The sequence below is a fragment of the Gracilinanus agilis genome, chromosome 6, assembly GCF_016433145.1.
Source record: "Gracilinanus agilis isolate LMUSP501 chromosome 6, AgileGrace, whole genome shotgun sequence".
NCBI lineage: Eukaryota > Metazoa > Chordata > Mammalia > Didelphimorphia > Didelphidae > Gracilinanus > Gracilinanus agilis.
The window spans coordinates 211,530,917-211,550,688 of NC_058135.1; the positions used below are offsets into that span (position 1 = coordinate 211,530,917).

The 19,772-nt window shown below is 38.5% G+C and overlaps 1 pseudogene; it reads left to right on the forward strand.

Moving 5' to 3' along the window:
• The window catches only part of LOC123252463, a 32,630-nt pseudogene extending 13,126 nt beyond the window's left edge, over positions 1 to 19,504 (forward strand).
• Positions 19,505 to 19,772: the final 268 nt, after the last annotated feature.

Consider the following 19,772-nt stretch of genomic DNA (forward strand, 5'->3'; position numbering starts at 1 on the left):
GGTTGTTGGATGAAAGATATATTGGCTACCATTGGTCATTTGTTCCAAGCTTTCCTAGTTTATTAGGGACTTGCAGGTCTAGGATGTCCACTGTAATAGTCATATTCTTATGGATGAAGAAAAGAGAGATAGATGTAGCTCAGGGAGGGCCTTACAGCATGAGCAATATTCCCAAGAGTCAGGAAGGCATCTCAGACATTTTGGAATGGAGACAGAAAAATTCAGAGCAGGTCAACATCATCAAGAAATATACAATCTAATTTTATAGATGAGGATAATTAAAAAAAACCAGTGAAAGACTAATCACTTACTGACAAAAATGCTGTTAAATTTGTACAGAAAACTAGGAAAGAAAATTACTATAGGCTGAAGCAGGTGAAGGTATTGTAGAAGAAGACTATTAATAAGAGTGCAGCTAGGAGAGGGGATAGCATTCACTGTATGCCTCAGGCCATTCTACCCTGAAGTTTTCTTTATTCTCTAAAAGATTCTATTGATCTACTCTGGTGGTAGACTCTGTTTTTGTTGCAACTGTTCCTTCTTGCCTCTGGGGTACCTGTTATAGCCCAAATTTTCTGGGCTAAGCAATGATAAAAACCTTTCCTTTGTCAATCCAATCTAGAGGGGAAAAGGATTAAAACCAAATCTCTACTAGGTAATTAAAGGGAATCATAAGCACCTAGCGCAATAAGGCGGAAAGCCTATGGCGAACACATTTAACCAAAGTCTCCCCACATCATTCCAGTGAGCTCTTTCTGATTCAGTCTTCCCAGGTTAACTTCTCCTAAGGGAGCATGGATAAAATATTTGTTTGTATATCCTCTGTTGTTCAGTCATGTCTGACAATTCACGATCTCATTTGGGGTTTTCTCAGCAGAAAATACTGGAGTGATTTGCCATTTCCTTCTCCATCTCATTTTACACATGAGGAAATGGAGGCAAACAGCATCAAGTGACTTGCCTAGAGTCACAGAGCCATTATCTGGCTGAGGCTAGGTTTGAACTCAGGAAGATGAGTCTTCCTTATTCCAAGCCCAGTGCTCTATCCATTCTGCCACCTAGCTGCCCTAGTTAGGGTAATGATGGGACATTAAGTCACCTTCTGTGTTCTGAAGTGTGCAAAATCTCTTTTTCTCCATTTTCTTCTCCTTTCTCCATTTTCTTCTCTTCCTAAAGTGATGTTATACATAAAACAGGCTAGCAAAGGCTTTACTATTGACCTTCAGGGGTAAGAGGGAAGGAGAAAAAAACAAAACAACTAAAAAAAGACTTTTTCTGTCCAAGTCAGTAAGAGCTGGGTCTTGAAAGACCAGCACTTACAGACACATCTTATCTCTACCACCAGATGGAGACACATCCAGGATTTAGAGACACATAAACGATCCCCATTTAGGGCTTTTATATCAAAGATCATAGATCCAGAGAAGGACATGACCTCAGAGGTCATGTGGATCAACCCCCTTATTCTAAAGATGAGGAAACTGAGGACTAAAAGGGTTCAGTGACTTGCCCAACATCATACATAGTAAGTCTAAAATTACAGATTTCAATCTGTGTTCATCTGATATTCTCTACCAACTAGGGCAGTGATGGGCAAACATTTTAAAGAGGGGACCAAAGGAAAGGAAATGCTCATGTCAGTCTGGTTCTAAGGCAACTCTTTCCAAATTCCATTGTATCTATCCTACTCATTGTATTCGTCAGATTAGTAATAATGTCACGTGGCTGGATATAATATTTCAGGGGGCTGCATCTGGCCGTAGTTTGCCCATCACTGGGTTAGACTATTGGATTGGGTGTCAGTAAAGTGGGCTTCTGGTCCTGGCTATGATTTTAAGATCCCAGAGGCTTCTACAGTCAAATGAATGTTAACTCCTTTAAAATCTTTTGCCTGGAAAGGCTGTATATCTTTTGTAAGGATACTGACATTGCTCAGAAAGTCTCAGGAGCTTTTCTAAAGATTCTTCTTTATAGACAACATGGCAGCTAGGTGCACAGTGGGTAGAGTGCCTGGCCTGGAGTCAGGAACTTACCTTCCTGAATTCAAATCTGACCTCAGACACTTAGTAGCTGTGCGTTCCTGGGCAAGTCACTTAACCCTGTTTGCCCCAGTTTCCTCATCTGTAAAATGTACTAGAGAAGGGAAGGGCAAACCACTCTAGTATCTTTGCCAGGAAAACCCCAAATGGGTCAAGAAGAGTTGGACACAACTGAAAAATATCTGAATAGCAACTGAACAGTAAAGAAAGCTTCCAATCAGATCTTATTTGAAAAGATCTATAATTTCACTAGTGTGTGTGCTCTCTACACCAATACAGCTATCAAACCCTCTAAGCCTTAGTACGTAGTCTCTACGTATTTCAGTTATTCCTATACCCACTCATGGGCAGCCTTTGGTGATGAACTCCTCGGCATTTACCTAGCCTGGACCTTGGATGACAAACATAATCCATCACTGATCTTGTGCTATAAGATCTTCCATTTTGGTAGGAACTACCAGAGCAGATGCTTAGCCTTTAGGAAGTCCTACCACCTCCAAGATAAAAGAAGATATCAAAGGTAGACTTCAGTGGAGGAAGAATACCCATCTCATTAATTTATGACCTCTTCTTGGTTTTGACCCCAATTTGTACCAGGTTGAACCTTTCTAACCAAAACAAAAACCACTTTCAAAGGCAGAAGTTTCAGCCTTTGATGAATGAAATGAAATTCATTTATTTATCTAGTATTTTTCTAGTATTTCCTAGTAGAGAAATCAATATTTATTTGCTTTCTCTACTAGTACTAGAGATCATTGGGTGGAGAAGGGGGAATGGAAGGGGAAGGTAGACTCTCTGGGTCAGTCACTACGTGGTACTCTAACCTCGAGGTACACCAGCTAATTTAACTAGGCATGTTCCAATGCCTAGACATTTTATCTCCATCTTCTCACTACCATCTTCTGTTTTAAGTCTAGGAAAATAGCTAGAAGTAGAGCAGCCACTCATGGACCAGCACCCAGTCTCATTTTTGGTCATATAGAAGGTCTGATCTTGACTTGTCTTGGGTGCTCACCACCTTAGTACTAGACTTAATATGGACACTAGATCAGCTTTAGTCCTGCTATAGCTCAGAATTCTTGAGTTCAAATGATCCACCAGCTTCAGCCTCCCTGGTAGCAGGGCTTTTAGGCATGTACCACTATGCCTGGTTTCCTGAAACAATTTCAAATCTATGTTTCAGTAAAATGGGAAGCCTGGGATCAGAGATTTAAAGCTGGAAGTGACTTTCATAGTCATCTAACCCATTCCTCCATTCTGGATATGGTGTTAGAGGGCTTGATTTGAATGCCAGGTCTGCTCCTTACTATCAATGTTCCTTTAGTGAGAACATGATTATGTTTATGGCTTTTTTAAGAAGCCATTTTTGGGAAAGAGAGATGGCGATATGCTTCTTGTTTTATTTACCTGTGAAATGGCTCCATTGGCTGCTGAGGGCTTAGAATTATGTTAGCACCTTTGTACGTGGTGTTAGCAGAAATATAGTTAGAGGAGGGAGCATATTGGTGACTTCTTAATAAGTTTCTTCTCCAATGGAGGCAGCCAGTCTGGCCTCAAAAACTCCTTACACTACAAAAACACTGAATCTTTCTGGGAATGCCTGGCAATTTCCTTTCACAAAGCTGTCTTCCATATGAAAGTTTGACTGAGGTAATAGCAGAAGTGGAGAGTGCCTTCATCCATCATAATCAGGGTGCGTCATCTCCAACATGCTCTTGGAAATGCCTGGCACCTGGGCTCCATTTCCCCCAAATCACCCTTCATCTTTCTCACAGTGACCTGTAAATACCCCTGACTTTGATTGCTGTCAATAGGGACTTTGCTTAGCGATTATCTCATTCTCTTTCTGGGGTGATTTTAAAGTGATGTGTATATAGAGCTTAGACTACAGCATTCTACATTGGGGAAGATCTAGTTCTTCCCAAACAGATTAAACATGAAGATGCATGCAAATAAATTTTCCCCTTCCTTCTCACTCAGCCCCTAACCAAAGGCAAAGAATGCCTTTAATTGAGATTTCCTACTAGGACTGCCTCGTTACCCCAGTTACTCCAGCTTACCCAGTGCAGTTCAGTTCAACAAACTTTTTATTGAATACTTATTTTAAGAGAAGTACTATGCTAACCCCTGGGGATAGACACAATTCTTGTTCTTAACTAATTTAAATTCCACCTCAAAGGTCATTATTGTAATTGTTCGGTCATTTTAGTCATGTTTGACTCTTTGTGACCCTGTTTGGGGTTTTCTTGGCAAAGATACTGGTTTGCTATTTCTTTCTCTAGTTCACTTTACAGATGAGGAAACTGAGGCACTTAAGGTTAAATGACTTGCCCAGGGTCATATAGCTTGCCTGAAATTGGACTTGAACTCAAGTCTTTCTGATTACAGCCCTGGAACTTTATCTACAGCGTCATTTAGTTGCCAACTTGGGGGGTGGGAGTAGGGCATGCAACCCATACACAGATAAGTGAAAATCCAATATGTCAAAAGTAATTTCAAGAGGGATATAGAAAAGACTGCTGGTAGGTGATGGAATTTGAGCCATCTTTTGAAGAAACTGGGACTTCTTTCAGGGAAGGGTAGGAGTATCTCAAACATGAGAAAAGCCTGCAAAGAGGCCTGGATATAGAAGCTGAGATGTTCTGTACCTCTCTATCTCCCTTTCTTTCCTCTTCCATGTTTTCACTTCTTTGTCTTCTTCCTTATCTAGCTATGTGACCTTGGGCAAGTCATTTAACTTCTGTTTGCCTCATTTCCTTAATTGTATTGTATTTTAATTTTTAAATCCTTACTTTCCATCTTGGAGTCAATACTGTATATTGGTTCCAAGGCAGAAGAGTGGTAAGGGCTAGGCCAGTGGTTCCCAAACGTTTTTAGCCTACCGCCCCCTTTCCAGAAAAAATATTACTTAGCGCTTCTTGGAAATTAATTTTTAAAAAAATTTTATAGCAATTAATAGGAAAGATATGTGTATTAATGTTTCTACCTTTTTGGTAAAATATAGTAAAGAAAGGTGTAAATTAGAAACATTGAACTTTGAAATTATGAAACTATTTATCGAACTCAGAATAGAATGTAATACAAAAAAGTTAAAACATTCGAAATCATCTTAATGAGAAGGATGAAGCTGGTGTGCTCCTACCAATTTAGTAATCCTTGGCTCTATTTTTGTCAGCAGTAATCTTAAATCACTGCGATTGACTATTTGCAATTAGTTTCTTTTTTTCCTTAATAAATTGGTTACTGCACCTAATCCATGTTCCACTAAATATGATGAAGGAAATGCAATTAAGAACTTTTGAATTACAGTCCATATTTCAGGATAAGCTGTAGGGATCTCCTTTTGCAAATGCACCTGTGGCCATCACCACCTCCCTGGATCACTGCAGCACCCACCAGGGGGCGGTGGAGCCCACTTTGGGAATCACTGGGCTAGACAATGAGGGTTAAGTGACTTGCCCAGGGTCATACAGCTAGGAAGTGTCTGAGACCAGATTTGAACCTAGAACCTTCCATTTCTAAGCTTGGCTCTCAATCCACTGAGCCACACAGCTGTCCTCATCCTTATTTGTAAAATGGAACTAACAGCCTTTACCATGTAGAGTTGTTGTGAGGATCAAATGTGATATTTTTAGTTTAGCATAATGCTTGACACATAGTAGGCACTATCTAAATGAATATAACTATATTATAAATATAACTAGATAAGTATATATACAGTTATATACACTTAGTTACATATATACATATTTATATATAAATATATGAATACATATAGTCACTATATAAATAAATGTCTTTTTCCTTTTCCCCTTCTCATCTCCTTCTCCTTTTCCCTTTTCATATTCCCTCTTTTTCCTCCTCTCCCTTCCTCTTCCTTCTAAATTTGTAAAGAACCTTGCATTTTTCATATTTCTCAATGAGCATGAATATCACTGATATACATTATTCTGGATTAGAGTATTGTATGTTTTTGTTTTGCCTCTAAAACTAGATATGGTCCTGTTAGGGTAGGAACCCTTTAATTAACTTTTATGTAACTCACAGAATCCTGGTCCAGTGTTGGGTACTATTAACTAAATGTGAAACACTTATTGCTTGGTTAGGTTCTAATCCCTTTACAAATATATTCATAGTATATTAGATTTTTTTTAATCTCATTTGTATGGATTCTCCTTTTAGAAATCAGCTTTAATGGGAGAGGGGTTGTGATTTATTAGTGTGAGCATCTCTTGGAGTAGATTTGCCCTAAAACCATTCAGAGTGGCAACTCATCTGTAATTCACAATTTTAGGGAATCATCAATAACACAAAGGAAGGTTAAGTGTCTTGCTAAGATACTAAGGTGTGAGTACACTTCAGAGACAAACTTCTTGACTCTAAGGCTGGTCTTCTCTCTCCTCTGTGATGTTGCCAGTTAGCAGTAAATGTAATGAAAACATAAATGTGTATCTCAGAAGCAGAGAACTTGAGAGCTGAGTGGGATTTCAGCACTCCTTTGGTCCAACCTTTACAAGAAAGAATCCCTACTATAATATACCCAAGAAGTGATTGTTTAGCCTCAGATTAAACACTTTCAGGGAACGAGAACCTACTACCCTTGAAGGATCTCATTGCATTTTTGGACAATTCCAGTTGTTGGGTAGCTTTGCCTGACAGTAAACTGAAATTGAACTCTTTGCAATTTCTAGCTCATTGTTCTCTTGTTGTTACTGCTGTTCTGTCATGTCTGATTTTCTGGTTCCTTTTGGAGTTTTTCCTGGCATAGAGATACAGGTTTGCCATTTCCTTCTTCAACACATTTTCTAGGAGAGAAAATTGAGGCAAATAGGTTAAGTGACTTGCCTAGGGTCACACAGTAAGTGTCTGAAGCCAGATTTGAGCTCATAAAGATAAGTGTTTCTAACTTCAGGCAAGATGGCAGTTCCTGACTTCACTGCACCAGCTATCTTCCCTGAGGGTTGTTATTCAGATGCCATCCTTTTTTCTCCCAACTGAAATCAGATCCTGATCCTGATATCCTGCAGTACATTTCGCTCTGTACTTTCTCTCCTCAGTCACAGACTGCTTATTTGCAACTCATCTGTGTGAGAAGCTAGCTAAGCAGATACCAATGTTGAAGAGTTTAAAGAAAAACACCTTCATTTCTTCTGCCAATTATGTTAGTTCACTTAATTGTTAATGACCTTTTTATGCTCTCATAGTTGTGACACTTTAAAAAATTAGCTATTAATTTTTTTACATGTCAGTAGAATTTTAAATAATTGTTTTCTGACATTTTGCAATCCATGATCTTTCCCTCCCTCCTCCCCAAGGCAGCACAAATATGATATAGGTTGTCATATGATACATATTTCTAAGTTATTCATGATGTGAAAGAAGACACATATCACTTACATGAGAGAAAAATTCATGGAGGAAACAGAGTGGAGAATGTTACTATTTAATCTACATTCAGATTTCATCAGTTCCTTTTATGGTGGTGTACAGCCTTTTTTGTGATGAGTCCATTGGAATTCATTCTTATTGTTAATATTACTAATAATATTAATGAGAACATTGATGTGGCACCTTATTCAGGGTCCTTGTAATAAAGTAGAGTCCAGTGTTAATAGCTCCTATATCAGATCTGATGCCATACATAGCTCTAGTTCATTACCACTTCTTTTTGTGATTTTTCAGAGATTTCTCTAGAAATATTTCCTGTGATGCCAAACACAGTAGGTTTTTTTGGTCCTTTTAAAAACTCACTCAAGGGGAAACTTGTGGCTTAATTTGAGATAGATGGCATATGAGTAGAGGCAAGGGCAAGGATACATGTAGGTCAGTGATGGCGAACCTATGACACGGGTGCCAAAGATGCCACACAAAATGCTCTCTGTGGGCCAACCCCCTGTTCCAAGTTCATTACTAGAAAGGCAGAAGGAGTTAGGTAGAGCTGCTCCCCTCCACCTTTCCACTTTGCCTGATGACATTTTTTCATATCACCCACCCCTCTGCCCAGCAGTCCAATGGGAACACTTCTTCCCTCCCCATCTGGGATAAGGGAGGAGGTTGGGGCTTGGCACGTGGTCTCTGGGGGGGTGGCACTCAGTCTCAGGTGGGGCATGCATGGCACTAGGGGAGGGTCCTAGCACTCCATCTCTAAAAGGTTCACTGATGTAAATTATGGAGTTACATAGGATTACAGAATACAGCTAGAAACTACTTGAAGTTTTTTTTAGTACAATATCTTTATTTTACAAATGAGGAAACTGAGATCCATAAAGCACAGATGATTTACCCAAGGTTACAGAGATAATAGGTGATAGAGGATCTCTGGTTGATTAGGGGTATATTTTAATTTAGCAAGCAAGGGGCATTTGGGTTTCAACTGAGATGCTCTTGGGGCCATGCAAGACTAGGTTTCGGTAATTGAGAGACAACTTTCTTGACCTGTTGCCAGGTTACGTCATGCTCTTGTCAGAGCTCAGTTTGGCATTGGAAGATTTGGGTTGCCCCACACAATAGAATTACTCAGGGATGTGGAAGAGGGCTATACAGTTTATAGGAAGAATAGGCTCTCATAGCCAAGTCAGATTGGTTTTCTACCTTCAATGTTGCAAGAGGGGAGCCACTAATTTTCTAGGCTGCATGGGGATGTGGATATTTCTAATTTAGGATATTCTAAGCAGAAAACATATCTCTCCCCCAAAAAGATGGTGGGGAGGGAAGAAAGGGTACAAGGAGAAGGAGAAAACTCGTCTAAAGCAAACCAACATCTGTTAAGCTCTATGTCCCAGGCACTATACAAAGTCCTGGGGATACAAATGCAAGCAGAAAGATAGTCCTTACCCCAAAGAAGCTTACATTCTAACAAGGGAAGACAACATAAAGGGCATCTGAAAATGGAGAGAGTGGGAGGAGGTACATGTATTGGGGCAGGAGTAGAGCCTAAGAAGGGAGTAATAGTTAGCCTGGGAACTTTGCTTATAATGGAGGTTCTGGGAGGAATAAATCTATCAGAGGAGAGGCTATAGGGGAAGAATGTGCTTCCTTTGTGAGAAGTCCAAGAGAGAAGTGAATTTCCAGGTTGAGGAGCCTTCTGTGAGGTGAATTGTCAGGAGTACAGCATGAAAAGGAGCACGGACAGCTTGTTGCAAGAAAGTGAAAGCTCTGAAAAGCAGAGGTATTTTTTAGGCTTTAGCAGTCCAAGAGGCTATGTAGTCTCTCTGTGCCTCAGTTTCCCCATCCAAAAATATGAATAATACAGGCTCTACCCTAATTTGAGGGTTGTTGAGAAATAAATTAGGAAAATATGAAAGCATTTCATACGTCCAAGATGATACCACAGGCACAGAAAATAAATAGATCAGCCTCGTTACCTTATTTCTCTAAGGGACTGATGATATCACTGCTTTCCATAGGTGCAGAATGTTGGATGCACTACTGTTGAGTGGCCCTTCAATTTGATCAGGAATTGGTGGCAGATTCTATTTCCATTGTCTGACTGTTTCCTGTGGGGCATGCTGGTTGTCTTGATTTGGTTTCCCACTTGATTTCCTTTACTTTGTGGATAATTGCCTTGTTGGTCAGCATGCCACATGGACAGCTGGATTTACTTATAGCTCATGGTCCTGTGTTGCTGATAAATCTTTCCCCATGTTGGGGTTTTCTATTCACTAGCAAATAACTTACACTTTCGAACAAAACTTGTCTATATTGTTTGCTGTTATCGCTGCTTCCCAAAAAGTGTTAGAAAGATGCTGACTTTAAATTTCCTATCAGCAGTGACAGCACTAAGGAAAGCTGTAAAATGTAACAAACAGAATTCGTGTGTTTTTATTTACCCAATAGCTACAATAAAAACAATAGCACGGATAATGCAATTTCATGGGACAATTCTACAATGCCAATATTTAAGTCTAGGCAAGGGAAGAGGGAGCATTGCAATTCTCTCTTCCATTGAAAACACGTTCTTATAGCCATTAACTTCTGTTCTTGTTCTTCTGTGAAGAATAGAGCAATGAGTGAGGTCAAGTGTTTCATGGGCTGTCTCTGAGTTCATTAATTCCTACTTGATATAGTGTGTTTGAGATTCTCTAGAAATTATATTTTCTTTGCCTTTGAAACATTCCCATTCTGATTGCCTCGATTGTGCTGGTAAATATTTTCAACAAATAATTATTAAGCAGCTAGTAAGTGACAGGCTCTGTGCTTGAGAGTTAAGCCCTAATTAATTCAAGTAATGAATACTGTGAAGTGACCATATGTACTATAATTTACACTATCCAAAATTATAATTATATAAAATGTGGCCATTGCTTCTAGCATAGTAGATGTATGAAGTGCAAATCTGGATAATGTGACTTCTTTGGAGGTTACTTATTCGTGCTGATTGGGACCTAGTTGTAAAAGATGAAAAATTATGTAGCCCCTGCTTTTAAGGAGAAGTCTAATGGAAGCAGCAGAGATTTGATATGTATATGAGTAAGTAGGGCAAAAAAGGAGGATGCGATTGGGCAAAGTTGAGATTGAGGGGAAAAAACAATTTAGAAGGATTTGAGGAGGGGGTACCTCGTTTGGATCATACCAAAAAGAAAACAGTTAATGGGTAGAGTGAGAGAGTAGTACATTCCAAACATATAAGAAGATAGTGAAAATGACTTGGAAGTAGGAGGTGCCAGAGAAAGACTGGAGAACAGTAAGCAGACCAGTTTTCACAGGACTGTCATTGCAAAAAAGTTTCCTTGTTTTCCCAAACAATCTCATATCTCCATCTGCCTATTGGATATCTCCAACTGGTTGTGTCCTAGACTTCTTGTCTCAAGACTGAACTCATGTCTCAAACCAAATTAATTATCTTGTCCCCCAAGCCCTTCTCTCTTCCCAAGTTTTCTATTACTTTAGAAGGTACCATCACCTTCCAAGTGACCCAGACTTGCAACCCAGACATCATCCTCTATTCTTTATTCTCACCACTCCCCATCACCAATCTCTTCCCAAGTTCTGATGGTTCTACTTTTGCAATTCTCTTGTTTACAGCCCCTTCTCTCCTTTCACATTGCCACAACCCTAATGCAGGCTCTCGCTATTTTATGTTCAGATTATTTCAGTACCCTATTAGTTGGTCTAATTACCTGAAGTCTTTCTGTCCTCCAGTCCTTTCACCACTCAGCTATCAAAGTGATCTTTCTAAAGTCTGATTTCCCTAAAGTACAGGTCATCCCCTTATTTAGTGAACTTCAATAGCTCCCTATTACCACAAAGGGCAAATATAAAGTACTCTGTTTGGTTTTTAGATTTCTCCCTACTGTAACCTCTTCCTACCCTTTTCATTTTTCTTACAACTTACTCCCTTCCACATGTTACAATCTAATGACGTTGGCTCCTTGCTGTACCTAGTAAAAAAAATAATAATCTTTGTATTCAGTGTATTTTGGCAGTTTGTTTTCCATTTCTGAAATTCTCTCCCTTCTGATTTCCATATCTTGACTTTTTTGGCTTCTTTCAAGTCCTAGCTAAAATCTCATATCCTATATGAAGTCTTCCTGGTCCCTCTTGCTGCTAGAAACTTCCTTCTGTGATTCTCTTTAACTTCTCATATCTATATTTATATAGTTTGTACATAATTAATTCTATTTTACTTCTCTAATTATCCTGCAAATTCCTTGAGAACAGGACTTGCTTCTTCTTTTTCTTTACTATTTCTGTTCTTAGCACAGTACCTGGCACAGTACTTGGAGACATGTCATAAATTCTTGGTAGCTCCACTGAATCTAATCATCAACTTGTTCTTTAATTTGTTTGGTACATTTCTTGCCATTTTGAAATGACAAATTGGGAATTCTTATTTGATATCCTTCATTTTGTCATCCTGCTTGGAAATTCCTATAAAAGTTAACCCCACAATGGTATCTCCATAGAAAAACAAGTCCAAGAAACTGACGATATGAGCAGGAGAAGGTAAGTTCTTAATTCATTGGAGAAATACGAGGAGGTAGCCCTCAATTAAAATTGCTTTCTTTCTTTGATATTGATAGCACTCATTAATTGTATTACTGCTGCCTAAGTATTTATTTTTCTTCACAAAGGCTTGGAAATCTGATTATGTAGTCTTCCTTTTTAAAACCCTTCCCTTCCCTTAGAATCAATAATAAGTATCTGTTCTAAGGCAGAAAAGTGGTAAGGCATAGGCAACTGGGGCCTAAGTGACTTGACTAGGGTCACACAGTAGGAAATGTCTGAGGTTACATTTGAACCCACAACTGCCTCTCTCTCTAGGCCTAGCTCTCTATTTACTGAGCCACCTAGCTGGCCCAATTAAATATTCTTCGGAACAAATAGCTATATCATATGACTGAGGGAGGATGCTTCTCAGATTGATCAGATTGATCAATTTTCTCATCTGTAAATTGAACAGGAAAGAAAATGGTAAACCACTCCAATATCCTTGCCAAGAAATCCCCAAATGGGGTCACAAAGAGCCTAACACAACCGAAACAACTAAATAGCAATATCAACAGTACTAGATCTGTGAATTCATTGCTATGGGGAATTTCCACTGAGGAAATTCCCTTTATTACTGCAAATTGGCACTTGCCCTTCAACTTAGAGTCTTTTAGTGTTGCTGGAGATTTTGAGAGACTTCCTTAGACTCATAAAACTAGAATATATCACAGGGGGACTGGAATCCAGGTCTTCTTAAATCTAAGGCCGACTTGCTATTCACTACTCCATACTGCCTTCTTCAAATTCCCTTTTAACCATTTGGTTTTTTAAAAATTATTTTCCTTTTTAATAAGGTTACAGGATTTAGAGCCTTGCACATTACCTCTTCCAGGCCCCTCATTTGAATGATGGGAAAACGGAGGATTATAATGCTGTGATGTGCTCACAGCTAGTAAATAATAGAGCCAGAACTCTGACACGTCTTAGAAATCATAATTGACTGCTATGCACCTTACTGCATACTCAGGAAAGCTGCCCACTTGGTCTCCTCCTCTCCTGAGGCCCCCAAGTGCCTCTCAATTTATCATGCCGATACTCATCTCCATGAAAGTTGGGTTCCACCTCCTACTCCACTCCATCCTCCAGTACAATGGTAAGTAAGCCCTTGAAAACAGGAATTTAGGGATGTTGTTTCTCCAAGTGACTGGCATAGTGCTTTGCCCAGGGTAGGTATTTAATAAATACTGAATAGAGTTGAGCTTTTGGTAAAACTTTTGTTGAGATCTTTATACAGTTGGGTAAGTAGGTAGTTTCGGTCTTTATTTCCTCTTCAGAATTCTCTCTCAAAACAAACAAACAAAAACCTCTTTTCCTTTCTAGGTGTGATTGGCCATTTGTATCTACTGAGGAGACAGGTTTTTTGGCTCTTTCTGTATTCCCACTGTTGCCAGAAACCCAGTAATCCAAGAAAATTGATATCTAGGTTTCTTTCACTCCAGATGGCATTTTGACAACAAAGATAAAACATTTCTCATTCACACCACATATACTGCTCAATTATGTTCCCTTTTCTCATCCTGGAGTAGAAGCCGGTCTTATTTATAAATCTTAAGTTGGAATTGTCACTGGCTAAGGAACGCTATTCATTATGCGATGAATCTTTCGTGAGGGAAGCGGGAGGTGCTGGTTTTATAGCATGAAGTGTATCTGGTGAGCTGGGAAGGAGAACTTCTTTTCTTTATGGAAATAAGAAGTTAAATTGTACAGAAGAGAGTCTATTTAATGAGAAGGACCTTCCTGTAGACAAGCAGATTTGCCCTACCCTGTATTAAAGGGTATGTGGATGGAAATCTAGGGGAAAAAAAAAAACCTTACAAAAATAGATTGAGTTTTTGTTGTTTTTGCCAGCTGTATTATCATGGTGGTGGGTCAGGGCAGTGACAATGGCAGGCTAGGAGAAGAAATGTCATAGAAATTCAGAATATCATGGCCAGAAGAGACCTCAGAGTTAAACTCACACTTTATAGGGAATCTTCTTAGCCACGTACTTAACAAGTAGTCATTAAATATTTCTCTGAAGACTTTTAGTGATGGAGGACTCAATGTCTAGAGAGGAGCCCATTCTACTTTTGGAGACTTCTGTTAAGAAATATTACCTAATCTTGATCAATAACACATATAAAATCCAGTGGAATTGTGTGTCGGCTATGGGAGGGGTGTAGCGGGAGGGGAGGGAAAGAATGTGAATCCTGTAACCATGGAAAAATGTTCTAAATTAATTAATTAAATAAAAATTTCAAGAAAAAAAGGAAAAGAAAATATTACCTAAAAGTGTGATATGTGGTATTACCTAAAAGTGGTATGGCAGAGGGAACTTTGGACTTGGAGTCAGAACAAACTGAGTTCAAAGCCTACCTCAGACATTTACTAGATTCTTAACCCTGGGCAGATCATTTAACAGCAGTCTTCCTCAGGTTCTGCATCTGTAAAATCGTTATAATAATAGCAGCTACTTCCTAGGGTGACTGTATAGATCAAATAAGAAAATATTTGTAAATCACTTTGTAATTTAAAATTACTTAATGTAAATTAAAATTATTTAAAATGCTACAGAAATGATATTAATTATAATTAAAAATATAATTAATACTATAATCACTATAAATAATACAATATTAATAATGAGTCAAAATTGTCCTTTATGTACCTGTTTGAGACTCACAAGGTCAAGCAAAATAAATATCATCCTCTTTCACACTATAAGCCTACTTAGAAAACTGTTATCATGCACCTTTAAATCAAAGGTTCTTCTCCAGTGGTAGCCCAGGTTCTTTCAACTTGATACAATATTGAGTCCCTTCAATCTCCTGGTTGTCCTCTTCTGAATTTGCTTCAACTTGCCAGTGTCTGTCCTAAAATATGATTCCTAGGATGGAGCACAAATTTTGTGACATCATCTGCTAACAAATTTATTTTGGAAATCTAAGAAGTAAAGTCTTTTGGCTAGACCATGGAACCACTCAAACCAAAAAATGTCTGGTGCATTATGTTCATCTACCAGCATGGCACAACTCTTCAAAGGTCTTGGGTCCTCTTTCCAATAGGAGATCTATGCCTGGTTTATCACATTTCAATCCAAAGAGCACAGGTTGAATACATCTCCTCATACCTTGGAGGAACTATTCCCCCAGGGATCATCCCATTTTGTTGGAGAGGAAATTCCTTTGGACAACTTGTTCTGGAAGACATCTTGCTGGAGTGGAATGGGCCCCAGATGGAGAGTTAGGAAGTTTTTTTTTTCAAGTACCAGCTCTGCCAAATACTAGACTTGGGCAGGTTCTCTCTCTTTTCCGGACATCATTTTGTCCCTCTATTAAATAAAGGGTTGAATTATATATCTCTAAGAACCCTCCTAGCTCTAAAAATCTATATGGTTTGATGGAACCTCAATAGAATTCCTAGACTGTCAGCAGCAAATTGACAGAAACAAGCATCTTTGTCAAACTTTAGATCTTGCTTAGTTTAGCAACTAGCATATGCCTCTATATACAGCAGGTGTTGGGGAGATGTTTGTGGAATGGAATTTTTCCATTGGTTGGTTTGTTCAGTGCAGAAGGGTCTGTGTTGGTCTGTGGTAACTGAGAAATGATATTGAATACATTATTCTGCCATCACTTGTTCTCATACTTTCTTGTTGACCAAAGATTTTTTTAAGCAAGAAAATGAAAACCATCCTTTGTATCAAGACCCCAAAAGAATATCTAGATCACAAAAGATTTCTAATTAAAACCATTATTGATATGAACATGTACCAGAAATTCACTATTGAGTTGACAGCGATACCATTTTCTTAAGCATACAGCTTTGCTAACAATGAGATCTTATCATATCTTTCACTTCAATTACATGCTGCAATGACCAGCCATATGAAATAGCTTTTCTGTACAATAGGTTTCCTAAATAACGCATTCAGTCCTCAGGGCTAGGGACTCCACAAAAGAGAGCCATAACAACGGATGTGTGCTACAGACAATATTAATTAATGTAACTGAGTGGTATGTGTGAAAAAGCTTTAGATACAAATGTGTCACATAAAACTGTGGTCTTAAATTCGAATTACACAAAGGTTTGCAGGTCAGCTCCCAACCTATTTGGGCTACTACTATTTTTTTTTTGTCTAGAGTGATTTTTTAAAATTTTAATTAAGATTTTTTCCCTCACCTTGGCTGCATGATTCTTGTTATCTCCCTCCTTTCTTCCATCTCCCCTCCCAGAGTTGACAAGCAGTTCCACTGGCTTATACATATATTAGCCTTCAAATCCTATTTCCATCTTATTCATTTTTGTAACAGAGTAATCTTTTAAAACCAAAACCCCCAATCATATACCCATACAAACAAGTGATCAATCATATGTTTATTTTCTGCATTTCTGCTCCCACAGTTCTTTCTCTAGATGTGGATAGCGTTCTTTCTCATAAGTCCCTCAGCCTTGTCCTGGATCATTGCATTGCATCTTGTGTTACTACTTTTTAAATCTCCATTATTCTTCAAAGAAGCTCACGATATTTGTCTGAACCAAGGAGCAATGGGTCACCCAGTATGACTTGGCAGACTATTAAAATCAATATGTGGACTGTGAATTTGAGGTCCCAGTTGTACTTTTAAAGCCTCCACAACCTATTCTCTTTCCACTTTCCAGCCTTCTTATTCTTTGTTTCCTTTTCATGTACTCTATGATACATGCACACACACACACATGCATGCAGACACGCACAAGCCACTAAGTTTTTTTCACCATCTGTTTCTGTGTCATTAATACTCCCTCTCCTCTTTTCCCCCTCCTGGCTTCTTTAAAGATGAGTGAAACCTTTACTTTTGAAAGGGGCCTTTCCTGATCCCCCTTCTCCCTCCTGGTGACTTCCCTAAGATTACTTTCCATTTTCTCTGTATTTATCTTGTACATACTTAGTAATTTGCCCATTGTATGTATCGTCCTATAGAATATGAGCTCCTAAAGGGTAGGTTTGGTTTTATCTTTCCTTATGGCCCAGTGCTTTGCCCAATGTTTGCAATATATTAAAGCACTTAATGCTTCTTGCCTGCCTGACTTTATAATCTGATGAATCTCTAATCACCTTGGTATGCGTGTTCCCTCTACCAAAGCAGACCGAAATCTATTCACATTTGCTGTTCCTGTCTAATTCTCAACAAAAATAATCAGCATTTATCTAGCACTTGAAGAATTGCAAAATGCTTAAGAAATATCTCATTTTATCTTTACAACATTACTGGTATGTAAGTGCTATTAGTATCCCTATTTTACAAATGAGGAAATTAAGGCAAATGTTGCTTAAATGACTTTCCCAGGATCACATAGCTAGTAAATATCTGAGGCAACATTTGAACTTAGCTTTTCCTGACTCCAGGCCCAATACTTTGTCCACTCAAAAATATGGCTGCCTCTATATTCCTTCTAGAATTCTCCAAACCATTCTATAAATCCTCCATGGAGCCTCTATCCAAAGCACTGGAGGATTTCTTCTGATTCTTCAGTATTTTCTGGATTCTAAAGCAAGACTAGACTTTTCCTCTCCTATTCTTCATTCTTACCAGAGCTCTCAGTGCCTCACCTTCTTTTGGGGGGGGTGAGGTTGGACATGTCTTTTATGATTTCTTTTAAGATGCTTTGCAGAAACAGTGCTCACACCTGCTAAACATCTATCTATTTTTGGAGCTTAATTTACAATTTCATTTTTTTCTGAGATTATTGTATGTCATGAGTTTTCGGGAAATGACAACTCATTTCTGGAAGAATGTTGGCTGTTGTAGGGAGCAGTTTTGGGAATAATTGGAGCTGTTACACATTTTTAAATGCATGCTTTTCTCTTCCTCTTTAATTATGAGTCCAGATCATTTTTGAGAGCTTGTTCAAAATATGCATTTTTACGGTTTAAAAAATTGGCTTTGGAATAAAGGGATCTGAGGTTCAATCCTGCCTGTGACACTTTACTGCTTGTGAGACATTGGGCTACTCATCTAACCTCCCTATGCCCTCAGTTTGACAATTTGTAAAATTGAGAAGATTGAACTAGATTACTTCTGAAACCTTCCAGTTCTAGAGTTGGGACCCCTATGAACAGAAGGGATTTCTGTACAACCACATTTTGAGGGGTGGGTAATAGGTATTTTTCTTGGAATAGTGTTCTCTTAGGAAAAAGAGGAGAGAAAAGAGAAGGGAATGAACAAAACCTAATAGGATTAAATTGAAAAGAGAAAGAAGAAAAAACAGGAGGAAGAAAATAAATGGAAATGGTAGCAAGAGGAAAAGAGTGAAGATGGGAGTGAAATGGAAATAATTGGAACATAAGGGACCATATTTTGTACCTCTTTATGAACCATTTCCAGGTGAAGTTCACTTCTATTATGATGCTAAACTTAACTTCATAGTTTTTCCAATTGAAGTGATTGCTACCTTTTTTTGGGGGGGGGGAAATGTTGGATCATGAATATACAACAAAGGAAGTTTTTCAAAATGATTTCTTTAGCAATTGGCAAAAGGAAATGGCAATGGATGAGAAAAAGATAATCAAGCCCCTAGACAAATGTGACTTCACAGAGATCCATAAGTATTTTGTTGACAAGAATGAAGCCTGAAAAGCTTTTCCCCAAAAAGCTTTGCCCAAAGAGGAGACACAGAAATTAAAAGAAGATGCAGAAAGACTTCAGGAAGAATTTGGCTACTATATTAGATGGCCACAGAGAAAAATGATAGGCAATTTCAAGACTAAACCACCGTGGTTATTTCATGTTTATAGAGACCATTCCAAAATGGGGATTTTCAAGAAAAGAATAATGCCAGAAAATGTATTCATAAACTACAGCAAGGACACTAAAAGTTGCCCAAAGTCTGAAGAGAGTAGACAAAGGTAGACAAAATCCATTTTCACTACCACTTTGACTAGAAATCAAGGGAAATGAAAAAGCTGCAATCCTTTATTTCATTGATAAGCTGGTCCTGAGAGCTGGTAATGAGAAAGGAGAGACGGAAGACAATGTTTGCTACTGTTCTTTTTGTGTTGAACACACACAACTACATGGTAAGCTGGATGGGCAGGAACAGGTGGTTGAATTTGATTTCCTGGGAAAGAGCTCTATTCAATACAACAACAAAGTGCCTGTCAAAAAGCCAGTATTTAAGAATTTGCAGCTCTTCATGAAGAACAAGAACCCAGGGGATGATCTATTTGATACACTTAATACATCAATCTTGACCAAACATCTTCAGGACCTGATGGATGCATTGACAGACAAGGCGTTCAAGACTTATAAGGCATCCATCATCACAATGCAGGAACAGCTGAAAGTCATCGATGGATACTGATGACAACAAAGCAGCAAACGTTGTCCTACAACTGAGCAAACAGAGTAGTAGCCTTTCTATACAATCATCAGCAGGCAACTCTTAAGGCTTTTAAGAAGTCCATGCAAAATTTCCAGATAATATTGATGTTAAAAGGGAGCAGCCAGCCATAAGGATGTCAAGTCTGAGAGTAATGTAGATAAGAAGAAAAAACTGCTGATCCAGCTAAAAGAAAAGCTTATGAAGCTTGTTTTTTCCTCATTATGTATAGCCAGGTCACTCACTTTTTTATTAACCATGTATTTCATTGAGGGACCCTTGTAATTTTCTGGCATATGACACTATCAGTACATCATGAATACTAGAACATTTGAAGCAGCTGAACACCAATCAGGAATTCCTCTTTCATTTAACCTGTAAATGCAGTAGATAGAGAGATGG